Here is an 18,955-nt window from a genome sequence, read left to right as displayed (position 1 = left end):
CTGACAGTGCTGTACCAAAAAGGAGTCTAAAGCCACTGTGAGGTCAGTTATTAGCTTTATCTGCCATGGACTGGTTCCAAAGAGGGCTCTCATAGAGTTGCTGACCTTCCTTGTAAAGAAAGGAAACTAAGGCTCAGCGAGGTTAAGTGAAATATGTGAGGTAGTGGATACATCCTAAATAAACGGACTGGAACTCTATGTCTCTTGACTTCTGAATCAAGAGACTTTCTTATCCTGAATCATACTGCTTCTCCTTTCTGATATACTTATTTAAAAATAATAATAAAAAATCATTTTTGTGTAATAGATAATAAAAATAAAACCAATTAAAATTTAACTGGGGATAAATAAGTCCTCAGAATTTACAAGTCCTATGATAAAGACTTACATGTAAGTACATTCAAAGATTTAAATGAAGCCCACAACCTCTAAGTTGTATCACTGTGATCAATGAATTATCTCTGACTCAGATTGTTTTCTGACAATTTTACTTCATGGCAAGTTTTTCCATTTGACAAATTCTTCTTTAGAATTTAGCCATGATGACTCAGGGCACCTAGATGCTATGAAGGAGCTTTCAATTTAAGAAGTAGGAGGAGAATGACGGGGCATACTGAATCATTAACAGCCTATTCAGTTTGGAAAACTACCAAATCCTATTTGGAAGCCATTTTAAACACAGCTTCAAGAGGCAAATTCTGGCGGAAGCCTTAAAAGACTGGTCTTTTAAGAGCTCAACTATACGCAGATAAACTGGCGTGCCATTTCTACAAGAGATATAATCAAGAAGCTTCAGCAAAATGGGATTTACTTTTTGTTGAGGAAGTGTTGTTGGTGATGAAATTTAAAAAAGGTAGTCCACCTCAAAATTCATTAACTCCTTCAGTGAACTGATAGGACTAATTCAGAGACTGAATCATCCCATTTTAAATGAAAATTACAGTAAAGCAATAAGTAAATTTGAAAAGCTTTCAGATACATGAAGTCTGTCTATAGGGCTGTGGTTCCTAATTAGAAGCAGCCAGAACTTTATAAAAGAGACACATTTCACACATTTTCTCATGAATGATAAACTTAACTTTGTAATGTGGATGTTTTGGTCCTTTGGTAAGTTTTAAAGTATGGTAGTGAGAGACAATTCGAAGAAAAATCCATTATGTTAACTGCAGTCTAAAATTAAAGAAAATCAGCTTTGAGTGTTTCCAGTACATGCAGTTCATTAAATCTGGCATAAATCCCCAGAAACATGAAGTACTGTGGATAGTATCTGCCAAGAACCAGGAATACAACACTAAGGTTTTGAAGAACCACACACCTCCAATTGTTTTCATTTATTGTTACAAAATAAAATTAAATTTAATTGTGCCTTCTGAAGATTAAGCCAACTGACATGTTGAACACTACAACTAGCAAAAAATCAGGGCCACTCACCTCATATTTCATTCTATGGAAGGAAGAAGTTATAAATGACTTCACCATATTACTGATCTTTTTCTACTTTCCTCTCGACTGTCAAAAAGCAGCTCAACATGAGTCTAGACACAGTTTTTCCCCAAGGCCATTTATGATTAACTATTATTACAGTGATGATGAAGTCCCTGATTGTTTGACATTTTCAGAAAAGACAACAACATACACCAAGAGCTGAAAACAGCTTTTGAAATTCCACTAGGCTAGTTTAAGTATAGATTCTGGATAGATGCAGGATTAACTTATGAGGCTTTCAAATCAATGAGTTTATTACTATTTCCTATATTACTGAGTTCAAAAAGTATTCCATCCTATAGGTCAGTTAGTGCCAGCTAATGCAATATACCATCCCTCAACCAGAATACACACCAAAAACAGCACAAGATAAAAAGAAGCTAAGCACATAAGACACAAATAGGGAAAGTGTTATACTTGCCATCTACATGTCACTTCTTTTAGGTCCTTAATTCATTCCAAGCCCTCTTTATAAATATAAAAAATGGCAGACAAATGTAGAAAACACTGTATAAGAGCAATGGGCACTACTAAAGCTGGCAAAGGAAGATAAACAGAGCCAGTGAGAGTGATGGAGAGATGAGCATGAGCGAGAGATGAAGTGAGAGAGGCAGGGATGTGGAATATGAGTATTTGCAATGCACAAGGTGAAAGGAATAACCTAGAACCTGATGCTGCAACCATCTATAGAGCTTAAGTAATAGACTGAATTTCCATATAATTCTTAACTACTGTTAATCATCATCATCAATTCCAAGATGAAGTACAGGCTTTATCATGGTCATAATGTTTAAGTCAACATGAAATATAACATGTGCCTTTTGCAAAGCAACTTTTTTTCTTAAAATAGAAGGTGTATTATCATTACTATTCTCTACTTCATTTATAAGTTTGAGTCTTAGCTCATTAGGTCATGGACACTTAAATAGATTCAAGTTACAAGAATTATCTATCCATGGTCATGTTTACTATTTTGTGAGAACCAATTTTTTTCTTTCCTTCCTTCTCTTGCTCCCTCCCCTCTCTCTCTTTCTCTTCCTCCTCCCTCAGAAGTTATTTATTCCACAAAAATGGAAATGAAAAACAGATTCATAATCCTACCACCAAATCAAAAGACTGAAAGCTATTTCTAAAACGAGCCACACATAAGTACAGTCACCGCCTTAGAATTTCAAAGTCCTTTCTGAAAAACTACCACCACTTTTATTTTACAGATGAACCAAAGATAGCTTTTAAAAGACTTTCAGAGTTAGTGGAAAGCCCAGAAATTAAACATGGGCTCTGTGTTCCATGCTCATAGGTTAGTGTTTAAAACGCATTAAATAATCCAGCCTAGCAGCTCAATCCTAATAGTATGTGCAGTATATGAAGAAAGGGTTTGGCTATCTACCTATCTATCTATCCACCAAAGGGACAAAAACTCTTGAGTGAATTAAAGAACTAGATTCCTAACAATTTTCTGAAAAATAGGAAGCTTTGTTAAAGTATTCCTTATACAGTTATATACTTACATGCTTAGTGGTCACTTTTTGCAATCTATTATATAATAACATTTCACAAATTCTACTTAATCCCATTATATTCTACACATTATTGGTTAAAGAAAATATTGTGCCTTCCCGTTACGCATAATTAACTAGAAAAAGGATGTCTTCTTTATTCAGCGTTATCAGTAGAGTAAAAATCACTGAAATATTTTTAGTTTCTCAGGTTGGAAAACTTATTCTTATAAAAAAAAATGAACTAGTATAAAAATATTCAAAACTAGTAATCTCTACATGTATATTGCCCTTTAAGTAGATTTTAAAAACCCATATTTATGGAGGGCTTTTTCTGGGGGTGGGGCTTCCAAACATTTGGAGGATGAGGACTGATTTTTCGATAATTTTAATAAAGATTTAAAAAGAGGGACTTTCCTGGTGGCGCAGTGGTTAAGAACCTGCCTGCCAATGCAGGGGACACAGGTTCGAGCCCTGGTCCGGGAAGATCCCACAGGCCGCGGAGCAACTAAGCCCGTGCGCCACAACTAATGAGCCTGCGGGCCACAACTACTGAGCCTGCGTGCTGCAACTACTGAAGCCTGCGAGCCTAGAGCCCGTGCTCTGCAACGAGAAGCCACCACAGTAAGAAGCCCACGCACCGCAACGAAGAGTAGCCCCCACTCACCGCAACCAGAGAAAGCCCGCGCGCAGCAACGGAGACCTAACGCAGCCAAAAATAAAATAAATAAATTTATTATTAAAAAAAAAGATTTAAAAAGAGTTCTTTACGGGAAATCAGCATGTTCTTGAAAAAATTACTAATCTGAGATTTGAAGCATGAATACAAGAAGACTTGAAAGCCAGATTCCTAACGCTAAACGTGTGCTAGTCTTTCAATTCCCAAGTGTATGCCATTGCAACAAGAAAGTTATACAATTTCATTACAACGATGAATGCCATCTCTTCAGTCTTGGATGCATGACACAAATGAAACTTATCAGCAATGACTGTTCTGAATACTTTAGAAATATGCATTGTCTTGTATGTATATGTTATGTGTTTTAATGTATGAGACAGAACTTAAATATCCAAATGAGTATAGTCTCTTCCATATTAGTCACTCTCACAGGTTATATCCTTACTTTAAATGATGCTACAATTGTCCAGAACATTATTAAAATTCCTCTTTAGTCTATGGGTGGATCTGATTTTCAGAAACAGTAATGGCCTTCTCAGAGTAGATCTGACATTTACAAACAGCCTGAAGTTATTTCCTATTTTCTTTCTGTCAAAATCCTTTCTGAGTCATATCTGATAAATAAGGTATCATGTGGCTAATACCCCCCTTTTCCTTAAAAACAAGGCGGAAATAGAAAGTAATGAGCTCTGTTCATGTGTGGCTCTTAAACTGGCTTAGAAGGCAATAAAAAAAAAAAAAAGAACCAAAAAAATTTGAGTAATGCTAGTATTGTTGAAATAAGTGTAGAGCTTCCAGGGGGACTAAACTAGACTTATTTTAGATAAGTGTATAAAATAAATATCCTTACTTTAAAGGAAGGATGGACAACCAAGTCCTATACCATCTGGTCTCCTCTACCCTTCCTTTATATTTCTGACTATCCCCTGCTATTCTCTCTCACTCTAACCCAGACACACTGGTTTTCTTGTAATTTCTTGCATTCCAATCAAGCTCCAATCTCAGGGTCACCGTACTCACTGCTCCCTCCACCTGGAATGTCCTGCCCCAAGATTACCTGCAAGGCTTACTCCCTCACCTCCTTCAGGTCTTTACTCAAATAACTATCACCTTCTCACTCCCATCCCATACTCACATCCCACATATTCCCTCTTCCCCCTTTCTGCTTTATTTGTGTGTGTAAAACTGTTAATTATGGAAATTTTCAAACATACACAAAAGAAGAGAGAATATAAGAAATCTCATGTATCCATTATCTAGTTTCAAAAATTTTTCGATATATGGCCAATATTGTTTCATCTATGCTCCTCTCCCCTGCAAATTATTTTAAGGTAAAAAAAATCCAGATATATTTTAATTCATAAATATACCTCCAAAAGGTAAGGATTCTTGTTTTAAAACCATAAAACATTACTACACCCTAAAAAATTGACAATTCCTTTTTATTAAATACCCATCAATGTCCAAATTTCCCAAATTTTTCATCAATGTCCTTTTACAGTTAGTTTGCTCAAAGCAGGATCTAAGGTCCACATAATACATTTGGTGGATATGCCCCTTTAGTTGCTTTTAATCTTATATCCGCCCCCCCATTTCTTATTATTTATTTTTTAAAGAAACCAGGTCATTTGTCATTAAAACACAAAATATTTTACCTTTTTATTGTCTGTGTCTTGTTATTAGAATGTAAACACCATAAGGCAGAGATTTTAGTCTGTGTGATATCAGCATCTAGACCAGTGTCTGACACATAAAAGGCATCCAGTAAGTACAAAATGAGTATTTGGCATTCATGCCAAAAGCCCACCGCCCACCCAACTGCAGAAATTGCTGATCACAGCACTCGCTCCTGCTGAGTCTGAACCGGGACTCCCAATTTTCTAAACATAACACTCCAGGCAATCACATTTGGTACCCAAGATGAAATCTACTGGCTATATCCCTGCTTTAGCCCCCTTCAAAGTAAGTATACTTCTATCTCTAAAACAGATTCAACATACCTTGTATTTGGAAATTCAGCTGAAGCTTAGCATAATAAATTACTGACTGTATTTCTTGCCAAGTATGTTTAAACATTTCTTAGCTCATTTTAGACAATTTAGGGGAAAAAGCAAATTGCAGCCAAAAAATTAATAGAAAAAGAAACTGCAGAACATGGTGGGAAACTGGGGGGTACTACATATTTTTAGAAATAGCAACATCCCAAGAGGTTCATTATAAAATAAAAATCAGCAATAAATTCTTTGAAAAGGAAGTAAATTACATGTGTACTCAATTAAAAACTTTTAACTACATGAATGGTCACGATTAACTGAGGGATGACAAACATCAGAATTTTCCCACAGGCACCAGCAACATATTCTATTTTTCTGTAAATGGTATTTTGAGGTGTAAAAAAGCATTACAGGCGTGACAAAAGGAGTAACACGTAGAACTCCACTTCTCTGAAACGGAGTTTATTGTGGCAAAAAACCTAAAACATCATGTACAACGTTCTGAAAAAATAATCAGGTGTTCTTAGACTCATCTGCAATTCAGTTCTCTTAAATCACCTGATGAAGCTCTTTTCCTCTTAAGTTTATTTCTGAAGGAAGCTATGCTAATTGAAGGGCTCCAATCACATGTTCATCAGTTACTTCTATTTAAAAAGAAAAAAAGCAGAAATTCTCTGACTCAGGAAATCTTGTGCTTTCTCTTTATTACTTGTAAATTCATTCAGCAAAGACAAAAACTACGTAGGACCTACTAAGTGCAATTATTTTCAGCCTTTGGAAGGAACAATTATTAGAAGGGATCTTTCAAGAGAACATAAAAAAAGCTGGTGGTACAACTTGAAATTATATCTAGTTCTTTCAGTGTCCAATTTTTCTTGTTTTGAGGTTCCCACACATTAGTCTGGGGAAAATGTTCTCTGGCAGAGGTCAAACTTAAAGAAAAACAATAAATCTCCACTACCACATGTGTTAAAAAAAAACTCCAACAACCCAAATCCCTTGAAAGAATGCTTTCCATTTACTTTTCCTGTGTGATATATTTAGAGAGAATCATGAAAAGATGGCTAGAGATCTATAAACAGAAAATGCTAAGTGGAATTCACTGTTCACAGACTTTAGCGAGAATTTTGTCCCTTATACAATGTTGTCAGGAATCTGTAATATTGTACTCTATAAAAACATCTTCACCAGGTTTCCTTCATTCTACTGATTTTCTTCTTTCTACTGGCTTTTAAATTTGTTTTATTCTCCTCAATTAAAAGACACAAATGTAACTTTATGAAATCAGATGATTTTTCCAAAGAAACTCCTAGAACCATCTCTCAGTGCCATCATGTGTTTGTCATTATGTTTTCATATATACAGTTAAAACAGATGAAATAATCCATATAAGCCTTTCTGATTTAACAAATATGAGAATAGGTCTATATTGATACGCCATGGTAAGATGTATGTATGCAAGAATGTTAGGATAGTTTTCAATTCTACCTCCTCCAGCTTAAAATCTCTATCAGTTACAGAAGCTTCTGTCTGAAAACAATTGTTCACAGAGCAGGACTACTACAGTCCTTATCATCTGACCTACTGGACAAACACAATAAGGCATATTCTGAATTGACAGAACTCTTCATATACAAGTGGCATTTTGACAACCTGAAAGGAAGCTGAAACAAAGACAAAGGCAAACACACTCAGGCTTCCCCTTGAAACTTGGCTCAGTAGCTCAGCAGTACTAGACTCAGTTCCCTGCTCTGTACTTTTCACTCATTTCCTTTAAGGGGTCCCAAAGAAACTAGGAAACCTGCAATGCCAGCCTTTGACAGTCAACACTAACTTCTGTCTTTGGACTCCAGTGACTGAGCAGACATTGTGTTAGTAACTACCTTAAAGTACAAATGCCTCTGGCAAATCTGGTTTGTAAACGCTACAGAAAAAGTTCAACATAACCAACTGTAAGGTCACCTAAATGAAAATTTTAAGGAGAGCACAGATTTCCGCCCCCCCTCCCCCAAATCCGCCACTAAGGCACAATTCCCAGATCACTTTTTTTTCAAGTCAATAAATACTACTATTATTACATTACAGCACTTCTATAATATTAATAAAAACCTAGGTGGCAGTTTTCTCTTTAAAAGTCTTAAATTTATTAGATGCGTATTATAACCACTTCACTACATACAATTTTCCATACACTTAACTGTATGTTCCTAACAACTTATTTTTCAATTTTTTAAACTCAAGATCTCTTTCAACATACTACAGAAAAGGGACAGGTTAGAGGATTGGGGGAAAAAATATTAAAATAACAAATGTCTTTTTCTTTTCTGATGGGACCACCAGAAGCTAAAATCTGGGGGCAACTATAAAATACAAAATTAAACTCAAGAGAATTTAGGGTAAGAGAAAGTACTGTTACTACAGTTCTGATCATTATTCATCTCAGGAAATAACTAGTAGAAATGATGCTTGATTTAAATTTTTAGTACCTTCCAGTTTGGTTCAACTACCAAAATAAACAAACTTGTCCTCAGAATTATGTATTTTCCTCCAGAAGAGGTTTTTGATGTGAATAAAAAACATATGGAATTCATATGCTGTATTTGTACAAGAAGGACAATGTTTTGAAAGATATAAATCTGATCACACCGAGAAAACATTTTCTCTGTTAGCTACAAAGAAAACGTCATAAACTGAAACCGAAGAACTGGAGAAACTGAACCTTCTCCACAATTCAAAAATTTAAATTCACACTACTATGCAAACTAAACAACAACAACAACAACAACAACATTCTTACGATTCTGCTCAGCTATAAAAGTAACACATATTCAATGTAGAAAAAGACAAAGCCATTTCAAAAACAAAAGATCAGCTGCTAAGAAAACAAAATAACATTTTGCAGAGTAAGAGAAGTACACAGTCTTTGAACCAAAACAAACAGATGACCGTTTCGTACACTTAAAGCGTCAGTTCTTAGCACAACGAGCGCCTTATGGATAAAGTGCTCACTCAATTATCTGATGACTAAACGATGGGAAGGTTGTTGGTGCTATTAAAACCAAGACATTTCCTTGCACGTAGTGACTAAAATCTGTTAAGCCTACATTAAAAAAAATCTCTGCCCTCCCTCCCCCAACCCCCATCCCCCATCACTGCTCTCCCGCCTTGTAAGAGACCTGCATGTACAAAAATAAAAGTAGATGGGTGAGGTGAGTTTGTGATGTACAGTATTTTCCCCACTCGGAGCATTTTTCAAGACTCTTGAGGTTTTAAGATTCAAACACTATGTAAGAAGAGTTATTGTTTTAACTACCTAACAATCACCCCGACTTCTTTTAGACTTTAGTTAGCCTGTAAGTAAAATGAGCATCTTTAACTTTTCCACGGGGCACTGAAGAACGAGTTCTTACTCATAGATGCTTTCAGGTCCTCAGACACCAGGTGCGGTGGAAGAGCAAGCGTATCCATCAATTAGAGAGCTCTTCTGGACCTCAGTTTACCCACTTACAGGCTTATTAACGTGTTTCGTAGGGGCCCCGGAGGTGTAATTAATTAGTGTTTTTAAGTGCTCTGAGATCCAGAGATGAAAGAAAACGCGAAGGACACGCAAAGATGATGGCAATAATCGTAACAATAAAAAGAATGACTAACTTGGAAGTCTGTATTATGTAAGGAAGGAAGAAGTTATCAGATTCGCACAAACAAAAGCCCACAACCCCCTTTGTTTCTCTTTTTTCCATCTTGCTCCCCGCCCCCGCGGAGCTCCCCTCCAGCAGCTGGCGGCCCGGCGCCGGGCGTAGGGCGCGGGGCTCGGACTTGGCCGCCGAGCGCCCGCACTCAGGCGGAGGGGGAGGGGGCGCCCGCCAGCTCCTGACAAAGGCGCTTCCTCCTGCGAGAGCGCGGGATGCAGACGCCGCAAACTCCTCTCCCGGCCGCCTCCGGCGCGGGGGCGCGCAGGCGGGCGGGGAGAGCCGGCCGGCCGCCGGGGGAAGCCGCCGAGGAAGTTGCGCGCCCGCCTGGCCCGCATCCCTCGGTGGCCCCGCCGCGACCCCTCCCACGGCACGCCGCGGCCACACTCACCGGACAATTGCTGGTGGCCGGAATCCCAGCACGGCCCCGAGACCCGGAGCGAGGGGGGTGAAGGGTGCGTGCGCGAGGAGCACGAGCAGACAGCCCGACGTTCCACCGCAGCCTTCCTCGCCTGCCGGCCGAGCCCGGCGAGAGAAAGTTGGCCGCAGAGCCGAGCGCTGGAGAAGCCGCGGGCGGAGGGAAAGCCGTGGGGTCCGCTTTGTGATGCGCTCCCGGAGGGCTCGAGGCAAATCCGAACGCGCGGCGCGGCTTCTGCTGCTGCTGGAGGCGGCGGCGGCGGCGCCCCCCGACGGTTCCTCCGCCTCACACCGCCTCTGGGTCACTGACACACTCTCGGAGGGAGGGGAGGGGACTAGCTGGAGGGCGGGGCCGGAGGGAGGGGACGGGGGCAGGGCCACAGCGGGAGGCGGTGCCGCGGCGCCGAGTGGTCTCTTGGGAGTTGTAGTTCGCTGAAGAAAAAAGGTGTACCTTGGTGAGGACGTTTCCGGGCTCGCTCTGCACTGCGCATGCTCGAGGGGAGAGGCTCGGCCCCACTGTTAACTATGCTCACCGACACACTAAGGAAGGGAACGTGTTCAGCGCTGCTCCTGGCTGAACAAGGCCCTCCTTGTACTTTGGTGCTGTTAGGGATCCCGCTCTTTGCTAGTCCTTCTTACTTCACTCCACCTCCAACTCCTACCCTCACCACTCATAAGTGCCCAGTGAAATCTGACTTCCTCACCATATCTCGGTCTTCCCTGCTGCTTAATTTTATCCCATAAATTCGGAATCACGAATAACCATTTCCCTCCCTTCCCTCAGGCGAATCCTCTCTGCCTTAAATTCAAGGTTTTCTTTGCTTGTTTTTGTTTTTTTTAACCTAAGACTTGTAGAAAGGTAGTTGCTTCCAATAACTTAACAGTTAATTAGGTTATAAAACGGTTAGGAACATTGCCACTGTCAGATTCTGGTAGTTCATTTCTTCGCTCAATTGGTCACATCTAACTTTAAGGCCAGTAAAGGTAAAGCTCGGGATTAAGATCGCTGTATCTTACTTCATCAGTGCAAAATAATCCAGATTTCTAAAATTTTAAGGCCTACAATTTTTAAGAAATACTAATTTCATAAAGTATAAGTTCAAAAGATAAGTGGAAATTTGAACATTGTTTACGGTGTATACATTGGCCAACTTTCATTTGGCAATAAGAGAAATCTGAACCAAGGTCTGAGTATGCTGTTGGGCTCCTCAGCTAAGTCGACACCCACACAGGGCACCCAGGTGTGAATAGGTGGTGGAGGAGAGTGGTGAAAGGCAGGACATGTTACTGGATCTCCAGAGGACTATAGGCAACCTGTCCCAAGCTCTCTTGTTTTCCTTCTCTGCCTACCTAGAGCCCCATGTTCTGGAAGAAAAAGATTAATGCTTAGAAATCAGAAACACAGGAAAAGTTAAGGTTTTCGGATAGAGAGTTTCGAGATCAAGTATCCTTATGTTTGCAGACCACATAATTATTCATTCAAAAAACATTTATTGAGTATACTATGTCTCAGGCACTTTATTAGTTCCCAGAAATAGAAATACAGGAATGTAAAAGAAGGATTTATTGTTTTCAAAGTGCTTACTGTGCAGAGGAGGAGCCAGGTAAATAAACAAACTCAGTGTGATAAATACTTTAGTAGGAAAGTACACTAGGTGCCTTGACACACAGTTACCCCAGACTCAGGCAGGGTCAGGAAATGCTTCAAAGAACATTTAAACTTGAGGATGACTAGGAATTAGTGTGTTTGTGTGCTTTGGTGGAGGAAGGAGAAGGGAGAAGTGAGTGAGAGCATTGGGAGCATAGGTTAGGGTTACGGTTAGGGCAGCGAGAGTAAAGTGCTAGAGGCGTGAGATCAAAGGGTAGTTTGGTTCAGCAAAGAGTTCAGCATTGCCTGTGGTAGGATGGGATTGAAGGGAGTGGCAAAAGGAGACACGAGAAGGTAAAGGAGACAGATCATGAAGAATCTTGTACAATATGCAAAGAATGTAGAGTCTTTTCTAGAAGCAAGGGAAAGCCATGCCAGGATTGGAAGCAGATGAAATTTTGGTAAGGTATACATTTTAGAAATGCATTTTATGCACTTAAAAAAGATGAGAGCCTGAACTGGCACTGGCAGTGGCAGGAGACAGAACTGAGGGAAATCAGACACTATTCAAGGAATAGAATTACTAGAACCTAGTGAGTAAATTGCCTGTGTCTGGGGGTGAAGGGTGAAGGAAAGTTATCAATTATGATGCTTTGGGTTGCAAGCAGCAAAAATCTCAACTCTAACTGGCTTAACCAATAAACCAATATTGACCTGTCTAGATAGAAAGTCCAGTGAAAAGATGGGCTACAGGGCTGAATGATTCAACAGCTCAGTGATGTCATTAAGGACACCTTTCTTTCTTGTTTCACTGCTTTTCTTTCCTTAGTATTGGCTTTACAGTTGCCAACAATTCTTATGGCTGTGAGTTTCATCATCTAGGTCCAAGAAGAGAAGAAGAGCGAGTATTTATGAAAACTCTTTTAGAAAGGAAAGAAAACTTTCCCAGAAGCCTCAAGAATTGATTCATTGTGGCCAGGGGATGGCATGAGGCTAGTTATATTAGGATAAAGACATATGCCCTGCCTCTAGGTCCAAAGCTGTGATGAGAAGGTGTGGATATCCCAATGAAAACTGAGGTGATTACCTAGAAAAAGAAGAATGGAGGCTGAGAAGGAGAGAACCACAATACCTACTACAAGGAAGGAGAAAGATGATGACTCACAGATGTTTGGCTTATATGATTATGAGCTAGTGATGCCATTCACTGAGTTAGGGAATACAAGACATTGAGCAGATTTTGAGGAGTTCATTTTGAGAATTTGACGAGTTCATTTTGAGAATTTGACGAGTTCATTTTGGATATGCTGAGTTTGAGATGGCTCTGAATCTAGGTGGAGAAGTGGAGTGGGCAGTTATATATATGAATCTAGTGCTCTGAAGAGAAATCTGGACAGCAGAAGATATAATCGGAGTATACCATCATATAGATGGTAACTGAAATTTTGGGAGCAGATGAGATCAGCCAGGGAGAGAATGCACAGCAGAAAAGGAGGAGCCAATAATAGCATCAAGGTATCTTCATGCTCTTCCTGCCTACGTCTTAAGTGCTGGGAACATCAGCACTTAAAGAGTAGGCAGGAAGAGCATGAAGATGCGTTGGAACTAGCAAGAGAACTAGGACATATTACAAAGTAGGAAAATGTAATCTATTACATTTTCAGGAAAAAAAGTCAATAAACAAAGCCAAAAATGACAGAGATGGTAGAATTAGCAGTCAAAATATTAAAACAATTATTATAAATATGTTCTATATGCTGAAAGAGAGAAATTAAAGACAAAAATGGAATTTCTAGAGATTAAAATTGCAACTTCTTAAATAAAATTTTCACTGGATCAGATTAACACTCAGAAGCAGATTAGGCACTCATAAGAAAAGATGAGTAAACTTGAAGACATAGTAGAATCTAGCCAAAATAAAGCACATGAAGAACAAAAACCAAAAAAAAAGAAAAAGAAAAAATCAGAGAGCCTTGGTGATCTGTGGGATAATACCAAATATTCTAATATATGTGTAACTGGAGTTCCAGATGAGAGGAGGGTGAGAGGGGTGATAGAAAAATTATTAGTAATATGGCTGAAAGTATTTTCAAATTTGATGAAAATTATAAATCCAGAGACTCAAGAAGCTCAGTAAGCCCTCAGCAGGATAAACACACACATTCCCACATGCTCACAAAAACCACTGCAAAAGACATCATTAAATTGTTGAAAACTAGTGATAAGAAAAGATTAAAAGCAGCTGGTGGAAAAAAAGGTAGGTTATGTATAAGGAAACAAAGACAAAAATTCAGTAAACTTCTAATTAGAAACTATGCAAGTCAGAAGACAATGAAAGGGCATTTTTAAAGTGCTGAAAGAAAAAAAAGTCTGTCACATAGAATCCTATATTTAGAGAAGATATCTTTCAAAAATGAAGGCTAAAGAAAACAAAAGCTGAGAGAATGTTGCCAGCAGAACTGCATTACAAGAAATGTTAAAGCAATTTCTTTGGCATAAAAAACCAAAACCACATGGAAACTTGGATTTATGCTAAAGAATGAAAAGTGCCAGAAATGATAACTACATGAGTTAATATAAAAGACTTTCCCCTCATTTAAAAAAATTTAAAAAGATAATTGACTATTTAAAGCAAAAATTATAACATATAAGTAGAAGTAAAATGCTTGACCACAATAACTATTTGAACTCAAAGGATGGAAGCAGGAAATGGAATTATATCGTTAGAATTTACATTATACTATTATTTGAAGGTAAATTGTGATAAATTAAAAATGCTTATTCTAAACCTTAAAACAGCCCTCAAAAATAAAACAATCAGGTATAGCTAATAATAAACAGGTATAGATAATAACAGGTATAGCTAATAAAAACAGAAATATAGACGAAATCTGTGTCCCTAATGACCATGGAACTGACTTACAGCTCTGGACTTTTCACCTCCTGACTTCTTTTAAGTGAAAGAGAAATAAACTTCTGTCTTGTTTAAAGGCATATTTATTTTGTAGTCTGTGCTATGTACAGCTGAACCTAATCAGAATAGTCACAAGCCTAAAAGTAGTTTCATCAAGTGTATTTCCCAGAATCAGGCAGACCCGCACATTGCCCAGAATTTGGCCACATGGCCAATAACTTCAACACATGTTCTGGAGTTCATAATTGTCACTATAATTCCAAGGATAGTTCATCTTTTGTATGAACATCAATTACTATTAATTCAATCAGTTTTTCTTGAAGGAGAAGATACATGTAAATTGCTTAGCGTAGTCCTTGGAATATAGTAAATGCCCAGTCAATATATGTTACTTTAAAACAGATCCACAATAATAAGATAGATGTACCTTAGACATATGGTGGGGTTTGTGCTCCAAAGTTAGGTGTAGAAAATCAAGGTGGCATTCACTTATATACCAAAATCTGTGAATCTCTTTTTGAAATTGTATCCACCACACAGTTCTGTATAGTGCTTCAAAATCTTCAGTCCTTTGAACAGAGGACAGCTCAGTCATGGAAAGTGAGTGCACCTCTGATTACCATCTACTCAGTCCACATATCTAGTTTAATACCTTCATTTCCTTGACCAAAGTAGCTAATCTTTTGTTGTCTATCTGCAATTTCAAATTTGGTATATTCAGATATCTAGCCATTTCAGTCAGAAAGTGAATCCTAAGGGACTAACAAGTTGGATTATTTCTATCCCTTAAATTCTAAAAAGTTTTTCATCTTGGGAAGTTGCTCAGTAAATTTCAGCATTTCCTCTACCGTATGACTATGTAAAAATCAACTGAAACTATGTTTCTACTCTCCCCCAAGCAAATAAAAATGGTATTTAGGATATGAACATAAGGAAAAATCACAATATTGGTACCTTTCTCTAAAACATCATGCGATAAATCTAATTTACTAGTACATGATGCAGAGGAAATTGGACACACCAAACTTTTCTTATGACTTGAAAAAACTGTTGCAAACTTGTTTTTCTCCTTTTATTGGAAAATTTTCATTTCCTGCAAGTGAACATATCTTTTTATGTTTAGTACAAACTTCTCTTATTTTATACGTACAAATGATTATATACTGTTAATTCATGTATGCCAAAAGTTATTTTTTGTTGCTAAAAATTCAGGCAGACTTCCCTTTGGGATCAGAAAGATCCTAGACTGCATTTTGGACTGCATATCGGACTCTTGCTGAGATTCTTGGATTTGAGAGTAATAAAGTATGTGTGTGTGTGCTCGTGCATGTGTGTGTGCATGTGTGTGTGTTCATTTCAATATTCAGATAATAAATAGGTTCTCTCTCAAAACTCCTACCTTCCAACATTCCTCCCCCAAATAAAATTATTCTCTCCTAATGTCCTCAAAGTCTCCAAATAGCTCATAGCCAACATGGAACATGTTCCTATTTTAAACCTGTGAATGGCACACAATTTGAAGGCCTGGGCTTTCACTCAAAAGATTTGTAGGCCCCAAATGCTGGCTCTGACATTTTAGATATATTTGGAAAATGTCAAAGACAAGCTAGTTAAGATTTTAATGTTTTAAAGGAGTATGCTTGAACACCAAAGAATGCAGCCTATATATTCTCAGTATTAGTCCAACCAACATGAGTGCCAGCAGTTATTTTGGAACTTTAACAAATACTGAATAATGAGAGAAGTGGAAAACTCATGAAGAGAAAATTTAGATTGTGTTTCCATCCCTATCGATTTATTTACTCATGGAATAATTACTTGTATTTTTGTACCTCAAATTTCATGCATTCATTCTTTCACCAAATACTTATTGAGCATCTACTATGGTGCCAGGCTATGGACACAAAGATTAATTAGCCATGTTCCCAACCCTGAAAAAGCTTATAATCAAGTGAATAGATAAGTGCAATAAAATTTTATAGGCACTTTTCTAGAACGATGTTTAGGGAATAGTGAGAATGCAGACAGGGTAATAATCAATTTTTCATGAGAATGCAGTCAGAAAACACTTCTAAGAGGAGTTGGTGGTTGAGCTGAGTCCTGAAAAATGAGAAGGTGTTCATCAGGTAAGCAAGGACATTTCAGTATAACTAGCACTTTAAGAAAAGACATGGAAAAATGAAATAGCAGGGCCTATTTAGAGAACTACAAGCCGTTCAATATGGCCAGATCATAGGGTGTGACATGGGCACCCTGAATGTTGAGGTTGGGGGAATTTTCTAGGATCAGATAATGAAAGTCATTGTATGCCATGCCATGCCATGCCAAGAAGTTTGGCAATGAGGAACTGTTGAAAGATTTTAAACAGAGGAGTGACATAAATCATATTTATCTTTGAGCATGGTGATCGGTTAAGAGACTATGCAATAATTCAGGTGAGAAATGATGGACAAACTAAATAGCTGTGGAGCATGCAAAGAAGAGAACAGATACCAAAGACATTTAAGAGGTAGACTGAACAGGACTTGATTGCTGATTGGATGTGGGAGGTAAGAGGAAAAGGAGGGAAGGATAATGTGGAGGTTTCTGATTGTGTAACTGGGCATTACATATTGGAGTTATTCATTAGTATAGTGAACACTAGAGGAGAAGCAACTTTGTAGAGAAGGATATGATGAATTTCATTTTGGACAGTTAAGCTTGAAGTGAATTCTATGATAACCAGTAAACATCAGATAAATATTTAGGACTCATCCCATCACTGAATCCAAGAATGTGGATAAGATCACCCAGGAAGAGTGTGTAGAGTAATGATGATGACAGTATTTAACATTTATTGCATTATTAAGATCTTATTTGTGCCAAGCAACTGCTGTATAATATTTCATTTAATCTTTGCTACCACCCTATGAGATAAGTACTTGCAATGGTTAATTTTATGTGTCAACTTCACTGGGCTAACGGAATGTCCAGATATTTGGTTAAACATTATTCTGGGTGTGTCTGTGAGGGTGTTTTTGCATGAGATTAACATTTTAATTGGTAGACTGAGTAAAGAAGATTGCCCTCCCTAATGTGTGGGCCCCATCCAATCAGTTGAAGGCCAATTTGTATAGAACAAAAAGGCTGACCCTTCTGCAAATAAGGAGGCTTTTCCTCCTGCCTGACTGCCTTGAGCATGGACATTGAATTTTCCCTGCCTTTGAACTCAAACTGAAACATTGGCTCTTCCTGGGTCTTGAACCTGTCAGCTTTCAGACTGGAACTACACCATAAGCTCTCCTGGGTCTCCAGCTTGCTGACTGCACATCTTAGGACTTGTCAACTTCCATTAATTGTGTAAGCCAAATCTCTTTGTGTGTGTATGTGTGTGTGTGTGTGTGTGTGTGTGTGTATATATATATATATATATATATATATATATATACTATCGGTTCTGTTTCTCTGAAGAACCCTAACTAATACAAAACTTTAACAGTTGAAGAAACCAGGGCTTATAGGCCTGAGGTTACTCAACTATACAAAATTGTGAATCTAGAATTCAAATCCAGGTTGTCTGAGCTCAGAGCTTGATCCTTGAGAACCAGGGAAAAAATCTTGAGGAATACCAACATTAAGGGCTGGCAAGAGGAAGAAAGAGACATTCATGAAGGAAACAGAAGGAATAGCAGAGAAGTAGGAAGAACCCATTATGCATTATCATGGACTCCAAAGGAGGAAAGTGTTTTAGAATGGGGGAGGTTGGATAAGATGAGGTTTGAAAAAATCCATTGCATTTGGCAGCTAAGTCCCTAGTGTCTTTTTCCAAAGCAGTATCTTTTGGAGTATTTCAATATTTACAGTGAAAGGATATAAGAAATTTAAAAATATTTTATCAAAAATTTTAATTTTCTTATTCAAGATTAAAAACCTGATAAAAGAAAAAAATAATAAAAGATTAGATCTGGGTCTAACCAACAAATTACTTATAGTTGAAAAACCAATGCTTTATATATTCAGACCAGTTAAGCATTATCATTAATATATGATTCTAAATTTTTGAGATATTCCATTATTAATTTATTGACTTTAATAGATACATTACTGTGGAAAATATGTCTATAAGGTTGTAGATATCTTTTTCAGATAAGGTTTCATAGAAAAGGACAGTACCTCTGACAGTGATAGAGGAAATGGGAATCTTTTTGCAAAACAAAATATCTTGCAAAAATACAGATGGTAAATGAGTGTTCTTTAAAACAAATTAAGATATTTTCTAAATCTAAGAGTTTACAAAACAAAACCAATGAATGCTGGAGAGGGTGTGGAGAAAAGGGAACACTCTTGAACTGTTGGTGGGAATGTAAATTGATACAGCCACTATGGAGAACAGTATGGAGGTTCCTTAAAAAACTAAAAATAGAATTACCATACGACCCAGCAATCCCACTACTGGGCATATACCCTGAGAAAACCATAATTCAAAAAGAGTCATGTACCAAAATGTTCATTGCAGCTCTATTTACGATAGCCAGTACATGGAAGCAACCTAAGTGTCCATCAACAGATGAATGGATAAAGAAGATGTGGCACATATATACAATGGAATATTACTCAGCCATAAAAAGAAACGAAATTGAGTTATTTGTGGTGAGGTGGATGGACCTAGAGTCTGTCATACAGAGTGAAGTAAGTCAGAAAGAGAAAAACA

General features: G+C 37.9%; 1 protein-coding gene across 3 annotated transcripts in view; it reads right to left on the bottom strand.

Annotated features, from left to right (window-relative positions):
* The window catches only part of PELI1 (pellino E3 ubiquitin protein ligase 1), a 130,409-nt gene that overhangs the window by 41,851 nt on the left and 69,603 nt on the right, over window positions 1-18,955 (bottom strand). Inside the window, exon 1 of one of the 3 annotated variants that reach the window (XM_082426640.1) lies at window positions 9,738-10,090. The exons of 1 other annotated variant lie outside the window; for it this stretch is intronic. The gene's annotated coding sequence lies outside the window, so the exon portion shown is untranslated. Of the gene's footprint in view, window positions 1-9,737; window positions 10,091-18,955 lie in introns of those variants that run through there. One more of the 3 variants, XM_082426642.1, reaches the window with a different exon arrangement.

This window comes from Balaenoptera physalus (genome assembly GCF_965194825.1).
Source record: "Balaenoptera physalus genome assembly, chromosome: 15".
Taxonomy (NCBI): Eukaryota; Metazoa; Chordata; class Mammalia; order Artiodactyla; family Balaenopteridae; genus Balaenoptera; species Balaenoptera physalus.
This window is presented reverse-complemented; position numbering and strand designations above follow the sequence as displayed.